Source organism: Ascaphus truei, chromosome 4 (assembly GCF_040206685.1).
Source record: "Ascaphus truei isolate aAscTru1 chromosome 4, aAscTru1.hap1, whole genome shotgun sequence".
In the NCBI taxonomy this organism is placed as follows: Eukaryota; Metazoa; Chordata; class Amphibia; order Anura; family Ascaphidae; genus Ascaphus; species Ascaphus truei.
The window spans coordinates 27,604,596-27,630,472 of NC_134486.1; the positions used below are offsets into that span (position 1 = coordinate 27,604,596).

Genomic DNA, 25,877 nt, shown 5'->3' on the forward strand with positions numbered 1-25,877 from the left:
TATGGAACTAATTTTATATTGCTTGCAGCGCTTATTAACAAACAATTAAAAATGTGATACCCTTATGCCTATATTGCATAAGCACTTAATTAACATAATGATGTTGCAAAAGAGTGCCTCATGAATTTTTATTGAGTGTTCTTTAATGACTACTAACATTTTATGACATGGTGTGTTTTATATATAACAACCATTCCCACTCTGCTAACACATTTGTGTATTCTAATATGTAATGGAACGTATGACTGTCGAAACTATGTAACAATAATAATAATAATATGAGCATGTTCATGTATAGGGCTGCTAGTTGTACGCAGCGATTTACAGACACATGTTTCAGCCTGAGGTCCCTGGCCCGTGGAACGTACAAATGTTTTTTTGCCGCATGAGGCACAGGGAGATAAAGTGACTTGGCCAAGGTCACAAGGAGCCCACACCGGGAATTGAACCAGACTCCCCTGCTTCAAACTATCAGTGCCAGTGTGTGTCTTTACTCAGTGAGCCACTCCTTCTCCCAATGTAAAGGACACTTACAACCAAGTAGCCATTTATTTTTAAAATCTCTTGTTACATGGGTATGTAGATAAAATGGTTTGGGACTGTAGCAAATAATGTTACTGGCCAGATGTTATGGTCCCCTCCAATGCATGATGTTCTGAATATGACATCACCATCATGTTATGAAGTACGTTTCTGTGTATATTTCATTAACCTAACTAACTATAGTTTACTGTGTTTATTAATCGTTTAGAAATACATAGTATAGTCAATATGATGATATAAGCTACCATAATAAAGCTGGTGTTATCATTTGTCGGTGTTATACATGGATCCTACACCAATTGATAGAGACACAAACAGTTGTCTTAAAAAGTGTGTCTATGCTAGTGATGAATGTGCTCCCGTAAGTAAACAAATAAGTACAGTTATCCCCTTTTCTCCAACCACCTCTATATTACATTAATGGAAATTATAAGGAAACATACATAAAATGTGATGAAATGTGAGTAATCATTTTGTAATACAATGCACATGAAAGCTCAAGAGTAGCTAAATGCATATACATGATACAGAAAGTACATATATGTAACATTTGTGTTTAAACCAATATGTTGGGTTTTTAGTTCCAATAATTATAGGAAGATTGAGGTAGCCACATCTTATGAGAGATGTCAGCAAATATACATACCATGATCAGTCATACTGGAGATATACCTATAATGCAAAGGAACAATATATAAATTGCAAACATTGACATGCCATCTTCAGTACCGTAAACAACACAGCAAAGTGTGTATTTGGTGTTAAATGTACAACACCATGTATATTTCATGACATTCAAAATGTAAATCAGCCTGGTGTACACATCATATGGATGTACATGTTACACTGCACCAATAACATTGTATGTAAGCATACTAGAAGCATGAATGATTATGGGCATAATATGTGTTTTGTCTTAGCATAAGGAATAACACAATGCTAAAATATTATTGCTTTGTTACCCAAGTTGTATTCACATACACACAACTAAAGTACAATTGAAGAGGGATTATATAACCTGTGCAACAATAACATACCGGTGCCACATCCCTTTGTGCACACAGCAGAGAAAAGAAAGGTGTGCAACCCATATTCATCTGTGTCCTAACAGAAGGTTATATAAAGAAACATTATTGTTAATATAACATAATTAAACTATAAAAGTAGTACTAGGAACATATGAGTTTGTACTTACAAGAAAAAAATGAATTGATGAGATTCTGTCGTGTCTGGCCACCACTGGCTGTTTGTTCATTTTCAGCAGCTACATGGGTGGGATGCTCGTCTACCAAAGCCTCAGCTAGGTCTGACTGTACATTGTGCCTGAGTGCAACATTGTGCAAAATGCAACAGGCAAGGATAATATCAGACACTTTTTGAGGCTTGTATAGAAGAGCCCCACCAGTTCTGTCCAGACACCTAAACCTGGTCTTGAGTAGGCCAAATGTCCTCTCTATAACAGATCTTGTAGATATATGGGCTGCATTGTACCTGTCCTCTGCTTCAGTTTGAGGGTTTAGCACCGGAGTCAAGAGCCACGGCCTAATTCCGTATCCTGAGTCACCTATAATGAATGGAGCACACATAAGCTGACATTAGTGATCAAATTGTACAATGCCAACATTCCTAAATCAACATGTGTTTTGTGTTAGAACATGTAAATATGTACTCACCCAGCAGCCAACCAGGTTCAAAATGTCCCTCTTCGAACGCATGGAAGACTGAAGAGTTCCTCAGGATAGAGGAATCGTGACTGGAACCAGGGAACTTGGGTACCACATGCATTATCCTCATCGTGGCATCACATACCACCTGTACATTGAGTGAATGGTAGTGCTTCCGATTGCGGTACACATGCTCACTCTGACTAGGTGCAATCAAAGCAACATGTGTGCAATCGATTGCACCCAGCACAGATGGTATCCCTGCTATATTATAAAAGCCAGTCCTGACTTCCAGCCACTCTGTTGCCTCTGTAGGAAAATGAATATAATTCCTAGCGCGTCTATTGAGTGCATAGAGAAACTGGGTCAAGGCCCGCGAGAATGTAGATTGCGAGACCCCGCCCACTATGCCCACAGTTGTCTGGTATGACGCGGAAGCAAGATAATGTAATGAGCACAGCATTTTAACAAGCCCAGGGACTGCACGACCTCTGGCTGTGAAAAAATCTAAATCCCCCCTTATCTCCTCATAAAGAGCTAAGATTGCTGCTGAACTCAAACGATAGCGACTTACAATCTCCTCCTCACTCATCCCATCTAACAGGGTTCTCTCCCTGTACAGACGCGGACGAGGCACAAGTTGTCTCCTCTGTCTTCTCCTCTGATCTCCTGTCCCTCTACCTGTCCCTCGGCCTGTCCCTCTCCCTGTCCCTGTCGTATCCGCGTCACTGTCACTGTCCCTCGGTGTGTCCCTACCTTGCCCTATATGATTCTCTTGATCATCAAGCATGTCATAGAAAAGAATGTTCCTGCGTCTCCTAAACATTCGCAACATTTTGAAATGAGTAGCTGTGAATGAGCAGGTAATGTGCGTCCTTTAAATAGGTATGTGATGATGTCAGGTGACATAGTAAAATGCAAGGTGTTACATTAACATAATAAAGTACTTCTGTGGCAAGCTGTGTGCACTTGTTGTTCTAAGTATTTGTTGTGTGTATTCTGCAGGGAATGATGATATTTGGCAATGATGTGACGTGAAGCTTTGTACAAAGATTGCTTGCAAATAAATAGTTGCATGTGCAATGCATGTAACACTTGTGAACGCAAGAGTCAGTCATGTAATGAGACAAAAAGGCTGAGATTGACGTGGGAAAAGTTTTGTGTAACATGTGTAATTATCCATGTTATTGTGACATGTTGGCAACAATGAATAGTCGTGTGCATATGCATGCATTTGTGTAAGGAGGATAGTTGGTATAGAATGAGTTTACAAGGTGTCCCAATGATGAATTACTGTACATGTGTGTATAAGTTAGGTTGAAGTGCTTGTAATGCAACGGTTACAATGTAAACATGCAATGTGATTGAGCGTCCAATAAGTGACGTCATGAAAATAGGGAGGACCCAAAAGTATATGTAAACATGAGAATACAGATGTACATGAACGTTTAAAGATGCGTGTCACATTACAAGCATTGTGTAATGTAAAGGAAGATGAATATACTGTGTATGTGTGACATGTGTGACATGTGTGACATCATGTAAATAATTGTCGCTGAGTTGAGTAAAATGTGTGATATGATGTGAGGTTCTCCTTTAAGAGTGTAGTATAGTATTTTCCCTTGCCACATCATCACATGATGAGTAATGTGACCCGCAAATGCTGAAAACATGTAAAAGTCGAATGTTATGCAAATAAGACACGTCAGCTGTGACACAATGCAGGGAATGCCCCCACACTGTAATGCAAATCCCCCTTGTATTGTGAGCAATGAAACGTAAACAGTACTATACTGTTATACGTCCCCGCTCCATTGACTTCCATTGATGTACAGAAGATTTTTTTTTTCTAAGTGCCGTTCCGGCAGCCTTAGCGATCGTTCTCCCGTCCAAAATGCCAACTTTAGTTGGCGGGAGAAATCGGCCATAACATCTCAATTTCGTAGTGCCGATCAGCCCCGATAAGCTGTTTTTTTTTGTTGAATCCAGCCGATTTAAAAAAGTGGCGATCAGTGTCGAAAACAGGCTTATCGGCAGGCGACTGGCCATAACCAAATTATCGGCTCCGAAACCTGGCGATATGAAGCACTTATCGGCGCTTACTGAATCTCAAACCCAATTTTGGCTATAACATGGCCATATTTCCCTTATCAACGCTTACTGCATGAGGCCCTATATTCCTTATTTACTTGTTACATGCCCAATCCATGGAAAAACAAAATTTTCGGTCATTATGTGTTTCTGGCTGTATTTAACTCCCAGTGAAATCCACAATCATGCATTTCTGAAGGAGGCAAAGGACACGTTACGTCAACAGAAGTAATGAACGCAATTAGAACACATCTGATGTGGAAAGTTCACGCAAATCAGTTCATCGTAGTGATATTTCTGCAAAGGTAATTCTTAAGGAATATATTATCACATCACATGGCATTTCATATTCTGGGGATTTTGTATGGCAAGCCTCTACCTGAATAAAATTTTGTATATATTTTGTAAAATGTTTTACTAGGAAATGATACATTAAGAGTTACCTCTCGTTTTCAGGTATGTCCTGCGCACAGAGTTATGATGACAATACATGGTTACGTTAAATGAACAGTGGTTAAAAGTTGCATTCACAGACTTTTCATAGACAGGGACAATACAGTGACGAGAAAAAGTTTGTGAATCCCAAAGATAATTACGGAAATTCTATAGTTTTTCATAATCTTGTTGAATCAAACCCAGTTATTCTTAAATATCCAATAGGGTTTTTATTAATCAATTCAATGTCTTTTGAAACAAAATGATGTATGAATTAGACAAACAATGAGTAATTAAGAGCCAGGGTATGTGAAAAGTAAGGGAACCCCTGGTTTTATCAGCTAATTAAAGGGGATAATTAGAATCATGTGTTTAAATAATTAGGTAGATCTTCAGGGGTGAGTTTGTGAGGCCCCATCCCAGAAAGATCAGAAACGTTTTGAGTTTAGTCTTCACCATACAAGGTGTGTGGAAACACATCACGCCACTATCAAAAGAAATCTCTGAGGACCTCAGAAAAGCAGATATTGATGATCATCAGTCTTGAAAGGGTTACAAAACCATTTATAAGGAGTTAGGGCTCCACCAATCCACTGCCAGACCCAGGAGTGGTCGTCCTACCAAAATCTCTCCTAGAACAAACCAGCAAATCATCCAGGAAGTCAAAAAGAACCCCTAGAGTAATATCCAAGGATCTACAGGCCACTCTCATCTTGGCTAATATGAATGTTCATGACTCAACTAATAAATAATTAGGTAGATCTTCACGTGTGAGTTTGGGAGGTCCCACCCTATATAAAGATCAGCAACCGGGTGAGTTTGGTCTTCACCATACTGGTGTGTGGAAGCACATCATGCCACGATCAAAATAAATCTCTGTTGACATCAGAAAAGCAGTTATTGATGCTCAGCAGTCTGAAAGGGTTACAAAACCATTTCTAAGGATTTGGGACTCCAAAAATCCACTCTCGCCTTGGCTAATGTGAGTATTGATGACTCAAATATCAGAAAAAGACTGAACAATAATGGTGTTCATGGAAGGATAGCCAGGAGGAAAACACTGTTCTCTAAAAAGAACATTGCTACTCGTCTGAAGTTTGCCAAAGAGCACATGATGATCCACAAGACTTCTGGAACAATGTTCTCTGGACAGACAAGTCAAAGGTAGAACTTTTGGGCCTCAATGGGAAACGTTATGTTTGGTGAAAATCAAACACTGCTTTCGACCAGAAGAACCTCATTCCAACCATCAAACATGGTGGTTGGAGTGTGATGGTTTGGGGCTGCTTTGCTGTCTCAGGACCTGGATGGCTTGCCATCATTGACACAACCATGAATTCTGCATTGTATCAGAAGATTCTTGCGGAGAATGCCAGGTCATCTGTCCTTGCGCTGAAGCGAAAATGTATCATGCAGCAAGTAAATGATCTTAAACATACAAGCAGATCTACAAACGAATGGCTGCAGAAGAAGATATTTTGTGTTTTAGAATGACCTAGTCAAATTCTGGAGCTAAACCCCATCGAAATGTTGTGGCAGGACCTGAAGCGAGCTGTTCATGCAAGGAAGCCCTCAAATGTCACTGAGTTGAAGCAATTCTGTAAGAAGGAATGAGACAAAATTCCTCAAATACCAATGTGAGAGATTGACCAGCAGTTACAGAAATCATTTATTTGATCGGGTTATCTTGATCTATTATTAGGACTCAGATTAAGATCTAATAACATTTTAGGCTTGAAATATGTGAAAATCCTAAGAGTTTCACAAACTTTTTCTCACCACTGTATATGTTATGGGCGTATGTACCCTTACAGACAAGATTAAAATGTGAGACAGCTGAAGTTTTGAAAGAACTTTAAACTGGTGGCGGCTTTTAGAATTTCTGGTAGGTTATTCCAGTTGCGAGGTGCATGGTAACAGAAAGAGGAGCGGACAGATTCTTTGATGGACCTTGGAACCATTAACAGTGTTTTGGAGTTAGATCTATGGTGATAAGTGCTGCATGTGGTAGAGGGGTGACGAGCTTGTTCAGATAGCCAGGTAGCTTGCCCACAAAATATTTGAAGGCAAGACAGGACAAATTTACCTTTCACCTGGACTCCATGAATAACGAACCTAGTTCTCAGAGTATTCCGCAGTGAAGTATGTTGTAGTTAACGTACATTGAAGGACAAAGTGGCATATTAAGTTGTAGAGCGTGTGCCTAGTTTGTTAACGTTTGTTTGACATACTGTATCATGTACTATGTCCCAATAGTCTAGAATTGGCATTAGCATCTATTGTGCAATGCACTTTTGAACCAACGGGCTTAGGGATGATTTGTTCCTATAAAGTACGCTCAGTGTGGCATAGGTTTTGAATGTTAGAGTATCAATATGGAACCCAAATGTTAAATGGGAGTCAAGCCCAGTCTCCTTTCTGTACTTTAACGGGTTATTCTTATGGTAAATCGCATATTTTAATTATTATGGGAAGCCAATGTAGAGTTGGATTAACGGCTGTTCTTAAATAAGGTAATGTAATATTTTCATCCTAGACAGTTATGGGCGCTCTTCTGTTGATTTCCGGGCTCCGCTCTAACATGTGATTCCAGCAATTCAATATGAAGGACACCACTGCACTTCACTTTTGAGACACTTGGGATTGTCCTAGTGTGCTTGTTTGTCTTGCCTCAACAGAACAATAAAGCTATTTGCTTGAATCACGTTGTATAGTGGAGCCCGAAATCGGTAGAAGAGCATCCATTACTGTCTTGGATGAATTTGTAATCGGTACAGTGTTCCTAACTTCATAGATGCTTCACAGAGATTGTATAAATCCAGGCATGAAGAAGTTACAGGAATGTTTGAGTGCACACACAATCGACCGTCTCTGCTGTCCAAGAGGTACTGCTACATTTTGGGAATTTCTGTTATGTTCAAGCACCTAATGCAACGTTTTTGTACATGCTAAAGGCTCACTGAGTAAGACATTCATACCATACTATTCCTCTTAATTTAGGAACAGTTTTCAGTTAGCCACCAATGGGGACCAGGTGCAGACTTTGCTACACCGTAAATACCCAACATTTCCAGCACTTTCGTGGGTGGAAGCAATGGCTGCAATTGCTGTTTTTTCATGCGCAGATGCTACCTGGCAATGCTCGCTTTTCAGGAAGATAGACCCTGCAGAAGAAAAGAGAATACAGTATATAGAGCTAAAGTTATATATCTGGCATGCCCAATGTATTCAGTGAGTCCTTTGACTTACTCTCTGTTAAATGTGGTCTTGCTTTTCCTCCTATGATGTTGCAGAGCTTGCTTCTGCTAGAGTTGTTGCAGCCAGAAGGAAGGCCCCCAAAACGTACATTTCATAGGGTGTACTCATTTCTTGATGTACTCAAGTAACACTGACGTAGTTATTCGATGCTAAAACAATGTTTACACACAGACACATACATCCACAATACTTAAATACATCGCATAGCCAATGGCGCTAATCTAAAACTTCATAATATTGTAAGAACAGTTGTTTGCGATTCAGTTGCGCCAAACTGTAACATGGGGTCTACTTTCTGAAATAGCTATGGCATAGATTGTCTGTAATAGTTATTCCGCAGATCGTCTTTACAACAACTCACATCTACACTCTAAACCAGGCTCCCTGTGTTCTGCCAGGTCACAGTGCCACAGGTTATGTCCTCTCATTGTGCCACCTACAGTGGCCCTTATAGAAATGATGACACTATTGCCTCCTCTTCAGAAATGTTCCTGAATATCACCAAGTGTAAACAAAACATAACTAGGTACATTGGAGAGAAGGAACATATGTGCTGCAGATTACCAGACATGTGGTTTTCAAATGTTATTCTATATTCTATTCATTAGTTGAAACACTTTCATTGTATTATATTGCAATCTTTGTTTAGTCTAATGTTTTTTAATGGAGAAAACGGGCATATTCTGTATGTTAAATTGTGTACAAAGGAGAATGTACAGTAGCACCCGAACATCTTACATTTCTTTACAAACTCTTTATCTTGGGTATCAGTATAGAGATTAAATGGCTGTATAACTTCTAAAGATAGCGGTATTCTTTAAAGTTTTTAAAACTTTTTATTGGACTATTATACATTATATAATTCTCTTGTACACTTGCTTTTCAAGACCACACATGCTCCATTCTAATGTTGTAACAACAAAACATACAGTACCATAACAATAAACGTATAAATTATTGCACATATGCTTTGAAAATCCGACAAGTTACTTTCTACATCTATGTAAGCGTTTACGCTGGCACATATCCAACATCTAAAAAAAATTACTTTATAAACATCACCTTCAAGAAAAATAAACTTGGTGCCCTGCAAGGGAAAAAAATAAAAATCTTCTCCAAATCGGAGCTATGTTTCACAACGTGATAAGCCTCTGAAAAAACAGGGTAAAACATGGAATGCCTTTGAGAACCATAATTTGCTCGGTATGGCAGTGCTGGATATACTTAGTTTGCGAGCAGACCCTCTGGAGATATATATCGCTTACAGCAGAGGTAATATCATACGTATATTTACAACATAGTCGAAGAAACAAGAGTGGTAAAATGACGGTGTATAATAATTTGTTTCTTAGGATTTATTGAGCCACAAGCAGTTGTTGAAATAGCTTTCAGGGAGACACCGTGTAATAGGCTGGTTGTAAATACATTGTGCATTGGTGAAATGTGCCCATGCTTGAATAATGAAAAATGGTTAGACTAGAAATGAACCTAATGGTAGTTCAATATAATCTTGTCGTGTGTGAGATATATGAGAACCCTCCCACATTACAATATGTAGTCTGGCGTCCCTATGCAATTTGCTGTGAAGAGATCTTCTCAATGCGGGAGAAGACTTCAGTCCCATTAGTATAAATACTGTAAAGCTGAAATCTTCTCCAGCACATGGACGTTCACAGAAAACTGAATACAGGCATACCCCGCATTAGCGTACGCAATGGGACCGGAGCATGTATGTAAAGCGAAAATGTACTTAAAGTGAAGCACTACCATTTTCCCACTTATCGATGCATGTACTGTACTGCAATCGTCATATACGTGCATAACAGATGTAAAAAACACATTTGTAACAGGCTCTATAGTCTCCCCGCTTGCGCACAGCTTCAGTACAGGTAGGGAGCCGGTATTGCTGTTCAGGACGTGCTGACAGGCGCATGCGTGAGCTGCCGTTTGCCTATTGGGCGATATGTCCTTACTCGAGAGTATACTTAAAGTGAGTGTACTTAAAGTGGGGTATGCCTGTAAAGATCTTAGTGGAAAATATATTTTTACTACTCTTCACTTGGTAAATATATTTTACATTGGCTTAATATAAATATGCACAAGTCAGACCTTGGAACATATATCGTTTTCTATCATGGTTTATCTTGCAAAATAATATGTATTTAGAAAAATAATATAGCAATATTTTTTTCTCAAACTGGTGAGTTAAGGGCCTTTTATTTATCAAACATTTATGTACCGTTATTGTATCTGTTTTGCATCAGGATGACTTTGTTAAACTACTGTAAATACAATATTCCTATGTAACATTATGAGTATTACAAGTATTCACATTGGCAGAAGAGAAAATGAGTACAACAGTGCTTGTTAATAAGTAGCCTGCAGCAAATGTATTAACTAAATAGGTCACAAAATCTTAGCACTTCAGTACAGCAATCACAGTAATTAAACAAACACAGCCAGACACACATTATAGTAGAAGTGTATGTAGCAGATCATTTTTCACAGCCAACATGAACCAAATGTGCTTTGAAACTGAAAGATTTTCTGTTTTGAAAACGACATACTGTAGGTTGCATTTATTAAAGACCAGCATCTTACTATTTATACTGTGCTATGTCTACAGATGGGAGAATCCACCAAAATCCGTTTCCAGAATTTTCTCACATTTCTCCCCCCCCCCCCCAAAATCCGGATCGCGGTGTAAAAACCGCAAACGGACTCGGTCAGTTTTAATACGACGTGGATTCATCAAAAACACGCTGTTGGACACAACCCGTGGATGGATTTGTAGAATCCAATCCGCGGATTCAACAACTCGTGGGCGGATTCTTAACAATGCGCTGACAGATTGTGGAATGCGCAGAGTGTATTGGCAATAACAATAAAAAAATCTGCAAAGCACCAAATCGCCCCCTTTTTTAGATTGATCTACTGAAATCTGCAGACCCAGGGAACCGGCCGATCCGCTGCGGACCCAAATCCGCACCCAAAAATTTGCTCATCTCTAACTATAGCATGATACTATGCTTGATGAACATTTTTATATCTGTATATGTGTATATTACTATAAACTGAACAACCTTCTTTCTTCTTTGCTGTAATTTTCTTTTCCCAAGATGTTTTTCTGCCTTCTGTTATTTCATCGTTCAGCCTTTTTCAGACCACCATTCATAACAAAGAATAACAGGAGAGCACATTCTCTCCGGGTATAATTTGACATTGGGAACTTTTAAAAGAAAATGGGTACATATTTGTGTGTATATATATATACACAGCCCTGAGGAAGGCGTTCTGAGTGTCTATATCATCAATACAACATCTGAAGTTATTCCTTGTGTGCTGCTTCTTCTTGCTGGACCACCATCTGGTAAAGTGTGTGTGTGTGTGTGTGTGTGTGTGTGTGTGTGTGTGTGTGTGTGTGTGTGTGTGTGTGTGTGTGTGTGTGTGTGTGTGTGTGTGTGTGTGTGTGTGTGTGTGTGTGTGTGTGTGTGTGTGTGTGTGTGTGTGTGTGTGTGTGTGAAAATGTTTGAACACATTTTTTTGGTTGACATTGTTTTTTTCTCTTTTTTCTATATGCATTGGATTATTGGAAGTCTGTTCCCCTACTTTGAGTGGGGCTATGTCATGCATTCCATATCAGGCTTATTTTATGTGTTGTGATAAAATTTGGTATATGGATTTAATTAACACGTTTTTGTATATGTTCTGTATAGAATTTATTATAGGCGCAATGTGTGATATATGCTCTATTTGGGGATATCTTTAATGGTTGGACATGTTAGGACACCTGTAATATTAGTCAGAAATATTGGGTACATTGAGTTTTATTTACAATGATGACGTAATCGGCACAAGTATAGAACTGAATGAATTAGATTTGAACACATGATACATAAAGCTTGGCCCCTGCAGACGCACTTACCAGAACTTCCTCCTACTGTCTCTGTACGTTCTCCCTACCTACCAATTAGACTGTAAGCTCCTCGGGGCAGTGACTCCTCTTCCTTAATGTTACTTTTATGTCTAAAGCACTTATTCCCATGGTCTGTTATTTATATTATCTGTTATTTATTTGATTACCACATGTATTATTACTGTGAAGCGCTATGTACATTAATGGCGCTATATAAATAAAGACATACAATACAATACACATACTGTATGAGCCCCTGTAGAAGCTGCAAGCAGAGCAAAATGCGCTGGGGTTGTTGGCAGGAGGAATAGGAGCTGAGAGAGCTTGGGGATTGCAACTCCAATATTGGAATCAGCGGCATTGCTATAGCCCGCACTCTTGGGGGGCCCGCTCTCCCCCCCCCCCATCATCAAAGAGAGAGAGAGAAACAGAGAGAGAGAAACAGAGCAGAGAGAGAGAGAGACAGAGCAAAGAGAGAGCAAAGAGAGGGAGAGAGACATGAGGGGGAGAAAAGAGAGAGACATGAGGGGTCCCTGAAATGTTGTTTGCCCGGGGGCCCGTACATCTCCAGCTATGCCACTGACTGGAAGTGATGTCACAACAAAGCACTGAGGATTGCGTAACTCGCCGAAGGAAGCCAAACGAAATCAGAGACTGTGGGGGTGTCTCATACTTCCGTGTCGAGGACTGGCTGGAGACACTGACTGCTCCTAAACTCTATACGCCTGAAGCTCAAATTCATTTGTGAGTGTTTCTAATCTATGTTTTTATTCTTTTTAAAGTAAAAGATGTTTTGCACGATGTAATGTCCCCTTCGTATTTTGAAGCACACTAAGAAGACCGCACAGAATATATAAAGCGTCCAGTCACACTGAAAAGGCTTACGAATCCTCCACACTTGTAAGTGTAATGGCAATCTTTTAAATTGTGTGTTTTTTATTTGTGAAAAAAAGGGGTTAACCGGCGCCAAAAAGGGTAAATACCAGTCCTGTTGTGACAGTCCAAATACAGTCCTTGGAATGATGAATAGTGATGATTCTCACCTCAGCAGTGCATATGTGAAAAAAGAGAAGAGAAAGAAAAATAATAGTGCAGTAAATCAACACAGGAGGGGGGGGGGGGGAATGCACAGATACTAACAAAAAAACAACAAACAAGACATACAAACATGAAACACTAGCACGGCCTAAATATTAATACAAAGCATATTTATTGGTGTGGAAATGTGCATAAACCGCATCCGGAGGGGTAAAATTGCAACCCTACTCACAAAATGCTGGAAAGGTACAGGCAGATCTGCTGTGTGCAGCTGGACTCTCAAGATGGCGACCGGAGCACTTGTGCTGGCGTCTACACGTGACTAGGAAGCCAGGCAGATGACTCAGATGACGAGGCCTCTGGGCGGACGTGACGTCACTCCCGTTGTGTAATCTCCACCGGCTCACAGGACTCCAGTCCTCTAGTCCTCATCAACAGCCGCAATGTCGCCGCACCTCGGTTTAAAACACTTGTTGGAGACTGCAGAGTTTCTCCTTTGGAACTGCAGACTTCACCACACTGAAACACTCTAAAAACTTGGAACTTCCCGACGCGTTTCGTACGCATGCGCGTACTTCTTCAAGGGATGTCATCTGAGTCATCTGCCTGGCTTCCTAGTCACGTGTAGACGCCAGCACAAGTGCTCCGGTCGCCATCTTGAGAGTCCAGCTGCACACAGCAGATCTGCCTGTACCTTTCCAGCATTTTGTGAGTAGGGTTGCAATTTTACCCCTCCGGATGCGGTTTATGCACATTTCCACACCAATAAATATGCTTTGTATTAATATTTAGGCCGTGCTAGTGTTTCATGTTTGTATGTCTTGTTTGTTGTTTTTTTGTTAGTATCTGTGCATTCCCCCCCCCCCCCCCTCCTGTGTTGATTTACTGCACTATTATTTTTCTTTCTCTTCTCTTTTTTCACATATGCACTGCTGAGGTGAGAATCATCACTATTCATCATTCCAAGGACTGTATTTGGACAGTCACAACAGGACTGGTATTTACCCTTTTTGGCGCCGGTTAACCCCTTTTTTTCATCTGTTTCCCTGACTGGTTGTACCACCAGTCTTTCACCTGGCTGCCTGAACATTTATTCATTAGTATTTCTAGCGCTGTTTTGCACCTATTCTTTTTTTCTGTGATTTTTTATTTGTGGCATATTATACACAAATAGTTTTTCTTTTTTCTCTTTTAAATTATACCCTTAGATAATGTGCGCTCCTGTTTTACTTTGAAAATTGTCTTTTGAAACAGCTTGGACAGTCCATTTAAGGAGCAGCATTTCACAAAGTGTTGTATTGTATGAGAAATGTTATTTACTGCACAGTATTTGTTTCTCTGCACTTATTGTTTCACTACACTGCAGTGTGACGTACAGTAGTTTTACGCTTGTTTTCTTTTTCTGGATGGAATTACTTATCATTGTGTGGATTGTATTGATGCGCATATTAAAGGGGAAACAATTTAAAAGTCGGCAGCTTGGCCTGCTGATTTAAAGGAAGAGACTCAATTACCTGTACCAGTGTTGATGATGGTCAGGAACGAAGGGATATTAAGTCAAATGCCCTGTGTGACACTTTGCAAAAGCATTTGGAAAGAAAGTACAAACAATACCGCACCGAGACAGAGTAACCAATTCCTTTTCTAAGAAAGGAGGGCGAGAATTGGGGTAACAAGAACATGAAGGATTTATATGTAACTGTACAAAGGGAACATCAGTAGCCAAAGTATTAATCTGACAATGCAAGCATGACTTTATATGCGCTTGAACACAGATCTGTTGTGATGGGAACAATAGCAATCTAATTCAGGTCACCTGCCAAGAGCAACATAATGTATTGTGCAATAAAAGACTCATTGGTTTGGCTATTATTCTTAATGGACATATGATAAATCTGTTAATGAGCTGCTTGTAAGGGGCCAAGGGAAGATGTTTTGGGCGGCTCTTTATTTTAAAACGATCTTGATTAATCTCATGCCAACGTCCAGGTCAAAGTGTTAATAGAAAGAATGTGATGCCATGCGGCTCAATGCAGGCGCAGGAGGGTGTGAAAAGTGTGCGTGTCTGGATGTTGTCCCTGGTGATCACAGCCGTGAAGGGAGCAGCGAGGAGGATGTATTTAGAAAATGTTTGACACCGAGTGTGTCCTTCTGGATTGAAAGAGTGGAAGTTCTTTGAATCCAGCGGCTCACCCTCTGGATATACGAGGAAGTGAACAATCGTGAAACGCAAAATAATAAGATAAGGGAAATGAATACCCAAAACCGATGATCTAGAGGTGCTTAGAAATAAATCACGTAACAAATTTATAAACATTCATAAGGTAACAGTCCAGATAACCACCTGATGATGTGAGATATAACAAAAAAGTAAATGAAGATCCCAGAGTTGGAGGACACTTGAATGATGATATCCAGAGTATTTCTGTGTATAAATCCATCTACTCCCAATCATGGTGTCCAGAGGTAGCGTGCTCCCTGCTACAAGTTGCGAAACCGGAAATGGAGTCCTGCATGGGAAAGGATAAGCGGCGCACTGCTGCTGAAAAACGATAAGGCTGGATTGCTCAAAAATTGTTTAAAAAGTATTTATTTGGCCAGTGGCAACATAATAAAAATAAGACGAACCGGCAAGATCACTGAAGCGTTTCGCCCAGTATGCGCTTTGTCAAAATCGTGAAACGCACTAAGGTCAATATATTTGTGGCGTGATATGATCACATGGTGCATGTCCCAGAAATCCTGCAACATGAATACAGTATATGCATCAATGTGATTATATTATAACTTTTATGTCATTTTCTATTATTTATTATTATTTATATATACTCCGGGTTCTGGTCTGCTTTCTTTATATGTTGGTGTTAATAGAAAGTAGGATTGCCAATACAGAACCCAAATATAGCATTGTTCCTAACAGAACTGGTTTGTCTGCGTTGTCTCATCTTTTGTTCTCATATTCATTTTAACACTCGGGCCAATTAACGGCCCTGATAAAAGAGCCTACACCCTTCAGAGGGATCTTTGCCCCTGAAGATAGGGACAACAATCTTGACTAAATTGTATAATACAACAGAGCTTCAACATAGAAGAGAATCAGATGAAGGGTCTTCAGAGATTATATATGACTCCATTAACCCTTTGGAAGCACTATGTAGCACTTGTCATACAGCGAGAGAAGCAGCCGTTCTCAGAGAGGGGAAGGGAGAGGAGACAGCAGCTAGACACTGGCTCTTCCCCTACCTGCAGCAGCCAGATGATGACTCCTCCCCCTTCCTGTATGTAAGAGAGGGCTCCGCATGGGAGAGATACAGGGAGGAGAGTGCGTGTGTATAAAGCAAGGGTGGGGGTTCTACTGTGTGGGTAGATGGGAGGGGAATGTATTGTATGTTTATTGAGAGAGGGCCCGTAGTGTATACGTGTTTCTGTGTGTGTGTGTGTGTGTGTGTATGTGGTGTTTGGACACTGGGGTGTATGTGGTAGTGTAAAGATGGCCAGCGCAAACCTCGTGGACCTCAGGATATTGATGAACCGGATGAAGTTGAATGAATAAAAAAGGAATAAAAGAGGAATAAAAACACAGTATTAGTGCATCACATCCACATGTGTGGGGGATGGGGGGGGGGGATGGGTGTGGAAGGAGGGTACGCTGAAAGGGTTGATGGTGATTTTCCACTATCTAATCAAAGAATACATAAATATATGGATTCAGTGACTCACACGGGCTTGTGTGGTATTTCTCCCTCAACGCAGACTGAAGTGGGTTAATGCAGACTCATATGGTGGAGTCTCAATACACATAAAACTCACACGGCCTAATGTGAGTTCTTGCCCTCAGAGGGTGGTGTCCTGTATGGATGATGTCTGGTCGTCTCAGCCAAATATCCCCCAATAGGTGTGGTGTGTGAGTGTCTCCTCTCCCCGTTTCCCAGAAGACCAAAAAGAAAGCGGCCTCCCTAGCCATAGGCGGGGGGGCTTCATGACCGGGGGGGTCTGGCCTTCCCCTCGCTGGCCCGCCCCCACACCTCCCTCCCCGGCCCAGGGGAGGAGTTCCCGAAAAGCCTTCTTAAGGCCAGGCTGGCGGGCAGCACGTCCTCTTTTGCTGCCCGCCAGACGATATGCCAGACGATTTGGACGTCCCTCTCCTCCCTGCAGGTTAAATTAAGGTAAGGCCCCAAAAGGGGGGTCAATCCCGGGCACTCCCCCCTCCTGTATAGTCGCGATTTTTGAATCGGCTGTGAGGGGGGAGGCGGGATGCAGGGAGGAGAGGGACCCCGTAGTGTAGCTGTCCGTCCCCATCCTCCATCTGCGGCGTGCAGCATGGAGCTGGGGGGGCTGGACTTCCCCGGTCGGGAAGTAGGCGCTGGGTTGGCGGGCGGCGAGAGCATGGCTGGCCCCATGCTTGCCCATCCCATACTTGCCCGTTCTGGGCTGGTTGAGGGGGCTGGGGGAAAGCTGGGGTCGCGGTTAGAATTGCCTGGGGCGCATTGGTGGTTCAGTGAGGGCGCGGGGAGTCTTCCTCCAGCCCGCGATCACCAAGGAGCCTCCAGTGGGAATCGGGGGGGGAGCTGTGACGGGGACAGCTGGTCACTCATGCCCCCGTTCCCAGGAGAGGTTGCGCAGGTTTCCTTCCCCAACCGTCCCGCATAAGGAGCAGGGAAGGGGGGGAGAGCCTCAGTGCTGCGGCCTGGTCTGGCGGCTGCTCGCGGTCCGCTCGGGAGGGCAGAGGCGCGGCCTCATGCCTTCCCATGTGTACACGCGGCTGGCGGGCAGGTTTCCCCGCTTCGAGGGCAGTGGCCGCGCGGTAGGCGATGTTCAGACCCCTTCCCACAGCCCTCACAGATACCTCGGGGCTGTCGGCACGGGGGGTCTGGCGGTCGCTCGGGGGGCTGAGGCACGGCCCGAAGGGCACAGGCGCGGCCTCAGTCAGGTACCCTCCCGGTCCCCGCAGCGTTTCCCGCAGCAAAGGGGCATGCGGCGCTTGCTCTCCTCCACGTGCTCTCACGGTGGAGTGAAGGTGCATAGCGGTGGCCGGGGAGGGGGGGGGGTTGGAGCGGCTGACCCCGCGGCCTCCCCTCCCACACCTGTGGATAAACCTTAAATAAATAAATAAATTATATGTGTTACGTGGTATGGGTATGTGTGTGGTATGGTTATATATATGTGTGGTATGGGTATATATATGTGTGTGGTATGGGTGTATATATGTGTGTATGTATGTATATATATATACATATGTGTGTGTGGGTATATATGTGGATATACGCATAGGTATTTATGGGTGTTATGTGCAGGTATGTGGGTTTGTATGTAGATAGGTAAATACGTATGTATATGGGTATGTATAAATAGGTATATGCGTAGGTGGATATATATATATGTATTTACAGTTTGTTAGGACGCGCAGACAGACATAGGTGTTTGTGCGGTTACGCATGGATATATGTATGTATATATGTATGTGTATATAGGCATGTATACGTAGGTGGATATATGTATATGCTAGGGCAGCCGCCCTTAGTGGTTGCGGCCCCGGCCCGGTAAGTGCGAGGGTGGAGGGCAACCAAGGTTGGCGCTTCGGTCTGCTCCCGCAGTTCAAGTTTAGGTGCGGGGGACATACGCTGATGCGCTCGGGGCATGGGCAAGTGGGTGCCTGACTCTGCTCCCGGCGGCAGTTGCCCGCCCGCGTGGGGGGACGGGGCAGATAGGCGGGCAAAAGCTTCCCATATGGGGGAGCGAACTCTGGTTGGCGGGGGAGCCTGCCCCCGCGGCATGTTGCAGGGTGCCTCCCCCCCTCTTATGGTCTCATACTCAGAATATGCTGCATTGGGAGTTATATGGTGTCAATAGAGCTCTTTATCTTGGGACATTATAAGCTATATAAATATACTCCTAGTAAATATTAGATAATTACTTGTGAATGGGAATCACAATGTTAAGCAGTTATGCATGGTTACTTTTATCTGGATTCCCCAATTACTTCATGTGGATGGGCGCATGTGGATGCGTGCGTGCGGAGGCGCATGTGTGGGTGGATAGGTGCGTGGGCACGGGTAGATGGACATATGGGTAGGCACATGGGGATGAATGTATATAGTCACAGTTGGGTGTATACGTGTGTAGGACATACTTGAAAACGAGAGGTAACTCTCAAGGTATTACTTCCTGGTAAGATATTTTATAACTAAATAAATGCACGTAGATGTGTAAGCTGGTGTAGAGGCACACATAGATGGGTACGGGGGGGCACGCGTAGACGTGTGTGTGTGTATGGGCACATGGGTGCATGTATGGGCACACGGGTGCATGTATGGGCACGCGTGTGCGTGTATGGGCATGCGTATGCGTGTATGGGCATGCGTGGACGTGTTCACGTGGACTTGTATGGGCACGCGTGGACTTGTATGGGCACACGTGGACGTGCATGGGCACAAGTGAACGTGTATGGGCACACGTGGACGTGTATGGGCACACGTGGACGTGGATGGGCACACGTGGACGTGGATGGGCACACGTGGACGTGGATGGGCACACGTGGATGTGTGCGGGTGTGTATGGGCACACGTGGGTGTGCGGGTGTGTATGGGCGCATGTGGATGTGTGCGAGGGCGTATGGGCACACGGAGAGGGGTTCATATGGGTGCACGCGTGTATGGGCACGTAGATGCGCGCGTGGGTGTATGGGCGCGCTTGTGTATAGGGGCACACGTAGATGTGCGCGTGTGTATATGGGCACACGGAGATGCGCGCGTGTGTGTATATGGGCACACGGAGATGTGCATGCGGGTGTATGCGCGTGTGTGTATAGGGGCACACGGAGATGTGCGCGTGTGTATATGGGCACACGGGGATGCGCGCGTGTGTATATGGGCACACGGAGATGCGCGCGTGTGTGTATATGGGCACACGGAGATGCGCGCGTGTGTGTATATGGGCACGCGGAGATGCGCACGCGGGTGTATATGGGCACTCGGAGATGCGCGTGTGTGCGTATAAGGTCACACGGGGATGCGCGCGTGTGTATAAGGTCACACGGAGAGGTGCGCGCGGGTGTAAGGTCACATGGAGATGCGCGCGTGTGTATAAGGTCACACGGAGATGCGAGCGTGTGTATAAGGTCACACGGAGAGGCGCGCGGGTGTATAAGGCCACACGGAGATACGCGCGTGTGTGTATAAGGCCACACTGAGATGCGCGCGTGTGTGTAAGGTCACACTGAGATGCGCGCGTGTGTATAAGGTCACACGGAGATGCGCGCGTGTGTATAAGGTCACACGGAGATGCGCGCGTGTGTATAAGGTCACACGGAGATGCGCGCGTGTGTATAAGGTCACGGAGATGCGGGCTTGTGTATAAGGTCACACGGAGAGGCCCGTGTATAAGGTCACACAGAGATGCGCGCGTGTGTACATGGGCACACGGAGATGCGCGCGAGTGTACATGGGCACACGGAGAGGCGCGCGTGTGTACATGGGCACACGGAGAGGCGCGCGAGTGTACATGGGCACACGGAGACCCGCGCGTGTGTTTATGGGCACACGGCGATGAGCGCGCACGTATGGGCGCACGGAGAGTCGCGCGTGTGCATGGGCACACTGAGAGGCGCGCGTATGGGTACACTTGGGGGCGCGCGTATGGACATACGTAGAGGCGTGTTACTGTGGTTATAATAACGAATAAGGGAGCTGCATGCATGGCGCTGTAAGGACAAGGGGGACAGGTACGATTATAGTTGTGCCACGTGTTGGTAGCGAGCTGGTTTGAATGCAGGGTAGAGGAACGTTTATGGTTTTGAGCTGATCTTGTCTACCTCTGTCCAGCCAGGTGGCATACTCTTTAAAATTTGTTTAGCAGCAATTTGCACTGCATTTCCCGGTGGGCCCACGAATGGCCGGCGCTGTTGGTCTATGAGCCAGGCTGTTGGCTGGATTCAATAAACTTGAGCCAGTCAGGTTTTAGATATGAGTAAATGTTACTGTGGTTATAATAACGAATAAGGGAGCTGCATGGCGTGGTAGGGGCAAGGGGGACAGGTACGATTATAGTCGTGCCACGTGTTAGTGGCGAACTGGTTTGAATGCAGAGTAGAGGAACCTTTATTGTTTTGAGTGATCTTGTCTACCTCTGTCCAGCCAGGTGGCATACTCTTTAAAATTTGTTTAGCAGCAATTTGCACTGCATTTCCTCGAATAGTTCTTCAGGAGTTCGGTTAAGGTGACCGTTTTGATATTCAAGCCGTCTAATAGTGGATGGGGTTTTGATGGTTGATTCTGCTATTGCATTAAGGTTCTGGTTAAGCGGCTTCAGTTGACTGAGGTGTGGTGCTGCCTTGAGAGCAAGGTAAACAGCACAGATGGTGTGAGGTGCTGGTGTCTCACAGGACTGGGTACACACATGAAGACACTTTGAATCAATCAAAGACATTACCCATGATATGGGAAAGGTGACCCTCCCCCACCCCCATTTGGTGGTTAATTGGTGGAAGCCATACCGATGAGGACTGGCAAACCTACCTTATTCGCCTCGTCAGGCAATTATGTTCCTAAGGGGGAACTGGGCAGCCTGCGTTGGTGCACCTACGTTATAGTCCCTTGGCCAGGTATGGTGGTGGGGGTGGCCGGTTTAAGTGTGCGCTTGAATGTTCTTGCTAGCGAAGGCCCGAGCAGAACTGCAAAGGTGTGATCTCCGAGCACGGAGCAGGACGGCGATCGGATGCTGGTTGCATGGCTTATTTCAGCGGTGATCTTTGTTTTCCCCTCTTGGATTTATGGCGGCTCTGGTGGTTGGCATAGTTGCCCTAGCCTAGCGCGCCATTTAAATAGTCTCAGCAAGCACACGTCACAGAGTAGTTGGATAGTTAAGGGCCTAGGCACGCGCAGTTCAGTGGGTGTCTTCCACAGCAGGGCATTGATAGCCGAGCAGTTTAGCTGTCAAGCCGAGGCGGCTGTGTACATGGTGTCAAGCAGGCCAGCGGAGGGTGGCAGACAAGGCCGTTGGGGCTTCCCCACAGGTCATGCGCTAGGCAGGAGTCAGGCGCCAGGGTCGCTCCCCGTGGGAAGGGGGCGTCGCAGCGTAGGGTGCGGCAGCACAATGCGGGAGTTGGGAGCCGCACGCAGGGCGGCAGCCTTCGTACACAGGCTACAAGGCAGGGCATCACGGTGGGTAGGTCAGGCCCTAGCGTGGAAGGGGAGGCCTACGGCCACTGTGACGCAGGTTAAGGACCAGGCGGGGTCAGGAGCCACGCGCAGGGCGGCAGCCTTTGGCCACAGACCGCAGGACGTCACGGTGGGTATGTCGCCCCAGCAGTGATGGGGAGGCCTAAGGCCACTGTGATGCAGGACAAGGCGGTTCGGCGCTGAGGTCGGGCCCCAGCGGCGAATGGAAGGCCTCAGGCCACCGTGACGCGAGACAGGGTGTCACGGCACGCCAACGGCCACCCGCTGCCGACGCGGGCGGTGTAGCTTTAAGGAGATCGCCTGCAGAATCGGCAGGATTGAGAGGGGGGGGAGTCGACCAGGACGGCCACCCGCAGCCGCGGGCGGCGCCAATGCTTTAATCAATGGACGTAGCAGCCGCTGGCAGCAGCTGAAAGCAGGTGCATTCTGGACGGCGGGCAAGGAACCCGGCGTGGTGCGACCATGCGGCTGCCCTGGACACCAAGGACCGGTAAGGAACCTGCAGCGGTAAATTGGGGGCAGTTGCACAACGGGATGAGCGCGTTTAGGAACTTGGGTGGCGGCAGAAATCCCAGGTGGCGCAGCAGGGGTAAGGCGAGACCAGGGCCTGTGCGGGCACTATACTAGCGCAGCAGGGAAGGCAATTCTCACGGCAGCATTGATAGGCATGCTACAAGTTTTGCACCAGATACCGTTCCGGCAGCCTCCAGCGTGATCCCGGTGTCTCTTAATCCAACTTTAACCACGGCCGGGGTCACGGGCACCGTACATCCCATCCCATCCCAGTGCCATCAGCCTGACCCCGGTGTCTTTCAATTCTTCAGCCACGGCCGGGGTCATGGGCACTGTAGCTGCCCCACCTGGCAGCATCACGCGCTGCACAGGCGGTGGGGCAGCCCCTGCTGGCGGTTGATGGGGACACGCCATGGAAGGTGGCATTCGGCGTATCTGGTAATGGTAAGGGGTCGCGGGTAGGACGACATCAGGGCTATATGGCAAGGCGTCACGGTTGGCAGGGTTCGACACGGAGCGAGCAAGGGAAGAGGCGTGGTCCAGTCCACCGCCAGGGTCGCTTCCCCGGGGGTCACAGAGGGCGGGGATGGAGCCGGCAGCAGTAGGAAAGGGCTAGCTGTGAGACAGGATAAGCGCGTTTGCAGGTTGGTTAGCTTCAAAGGGGGATTGGGCAGCTCGCAGGGGGAGAAATCCCAGATAGCGCGGGGCAGTGGCGGCCTGCAGCTCCGGGTGATGAATAGGGCAGCGAAGAAATAGGGCATCTTTAGGAAGCATGATAAGTTGAGTAACTGATGCTCCGGGCGCGATGGGTATCCCCAGGTGGAATGGTAAGGACAAACCAGGGCTGGTAGATGAGCAGGGGTCCCGCTGCGAGTCATGCCAGGCGGGATAGACTTATTTAAGTTTGCGGGAGGGCTTGGAGAGGGTTCTGGCAGGGTTGGCGGTACGGGCCTAGTTTAAGGGGGGTTAAATAGGCCCGTCGGTGGCGGCTCTTGGGGGGTAGGTGCTTGTTCTTGCCAGACTGGGAGCTGGGCCATTTGAGCCCGGGGGGAGTACGAGCGGGCAAGGTCAGTTATCCATGACCTCGAGAGCCCGCTCGCGTAAGGGACACGAGGTCAGCGGTTCGGTTTTCTGTATAAATAAATAGCCGCGGCCATTTTACCTCCAGTTCCCGTTTCCTGTCTTTATTTGTACGTTACATGTGGGTACAAGGCGGGGGGGAGAGGGGAACCGCCTGGAACCTCCCTGGTCATGTGTGCAAACCAGGGTTAACAACATAACAGGTCTTTATTAGGTAAACAGTGAAGACATGAGCATAAAACATGCATACATGTTGTGCAACATAAATGATATAAAAGAATTTATGACACAATGAACTACACAAATTTGAATAGACAAAAACAAAGAGAACACTCACACTCTATTGCAACTTCTGTTGCCCAGCATCAGCCGCTTGGTACAATCCTATACGATCTCCTCCTCCGTTGTTGCTCACTGGGGTGTATGTGTCTGCCTGTGTGTCTGTGTGTGGAGATGGGGAGCTGTAGCGTGTGTGTGTGTGTGTGTGTGTGTGTGTGTGTGGTGATGGGGCGCTGGTGTGTGTGTGTAAAAATGCAAGCTAGGTTCTTGTGTGTGTAGATGGGGGGCTGGTGTGTGTGTGTGTGTGTGGAGATGGGGGCTGTAATGTGTGTGTGTGTGTGTGTGTGTGTGTGTGTGTGTGTGTGTGTGTGTGTGTGTGTGTGTGTGTGTGTGTGTGTGTGTGTGTGTGTGTGTGTGTGTGTGTGTGTGTGTGTGTGTGTGTGTGTGTGTGTGTGCGCATATGTGTGTACAATTTTATTTTAATAGGCAAGTACAGTAAAAGTTCAAAAGAAAATGTACAATATTATGATTATAAAAATCCATGACTATACAAAAGTGTCTATATCAGGGAAGCGCAATTTTTTTTCCTGCACCCCACTGCCAGCAGCTCCCATTTCTTCCCCCCCACCCCCCTCTTATCTCGGCTCCGACGTCAGCATATGTCGTCACGTTGCCATGGCCCCCCGCAGTCAGGGGGGGCGCGCGCCCCAGTTTGTGCACCGCTTGTCTATATTATTAATGGGGGGAAGCATTTAGCCTATGATAGTAATACTCCCCTCAGAAGAGGACATTATTGGACAGTGATAACCTGCTCTTTAGACATTATTACTTAATTCACACCTATGGCGCCTGTTCTGGTGTTTCAGTTCGGTGTCAAAGAAAGTTTATTAATAGGCTATTTCTCTAATAATGGAAAAAATCTGCAGTAAGTCTGTGAGTCAATTGAATAAGTTAGAAACATTTCATTGAGATTTAAGTTATAAAGTTCAAAATTCTTCCAGAATCCATCACCTGTTCATAGCCCTTGTTGTAGAGCTCTTAATATCCTTTAGTGAGAATTCTGTCATGGCTATTGATAAAAACACATTTCATTGTAATATTGATGTCTGCTTGACATGGCTGACAAACGGACTCTGTACTACAGTATGATGTGGTACTGCACTAAATCCATCCTTCAGATAAACTGTTTCACACAAAGATAGAACTGGGATACAGCACGTTATCATTTTGTAATTCCAGAGAAGCAAAATGACATGCGCACAAAACAATAAAAAGGAAAATATAAAAACACTCCTTCCCATTCACTGCACCCACAAAAAGGAAAGGACGCAAGGCCTGTGCTGAAGCGGTGACGTCTGCTCCATATGGACTAAAGATAAGAAAAACCACTATTGTATGCAAAGACTGTTACATTGGTGTACAGTACCGACATATCTTATTGAACAAATACCGGCGGCATGCCGGGATCTGCCCCAGCTGCCGCCAGTAATGCACGCGCGCCGCCGCGTTCCCCCACTCACCCCCCCTCCTCATCGGTCGCAATTTGCACACCCTTCCGGATCCCTGTACCCCTTCTGCTCTGCCCCTCTGCTTCCCCGAACCCCCGCTTACCTTAATTTGATGTCCAGGGGTGTCGGGGAAGCCTGGGGAAGCCGGGGAAGACGGGGAAGCCGGGCGCGCATGTGACTGTGACGTCACAGTGCGCCGCCACGCGCCGCGGCTACCCGCTTCCCAGCCTCATACAGCCAGCGGCATTTGCTCGAATAAGAGCTGCCGCTGCTGTATATGCCAGGGCATGTTTTAGCTGGGAACCAGTATAGTTGGCCAGCGGTCTTAAGAGAGGACTGAAGAAAAGTGAGTTAGTTTCCCTAACGGGAGTAGGAT

The 25,877-nt window shown here is 45.4% G+C and overlaps 2 protein-coding genes across 5 annotated transcripts in view; one reads left to right on the forward strand and one right to left on the reverse strand.

Moving 5' to 3' along the window:
* GALNT14 (polypeptide N-acetylgalactosaminyltransferase 14) overlaps positions 1 to 25,877 on the reverse strand; it is a 500,522-nt gene that overhangs the window by 399,858 nt on the left and 74,787 nt on the right. The window lies entirely within an intron of this gene.
* Positions 1 to 25,877, forward strand: part of LOC142491849 (uncharacterized) — a 94,049-nt gene that overhangs the window by 4,877 nt on the left and 63,295 nt on the right. The gene's annotated exons all lie outside the window — the stretch shown is intronic.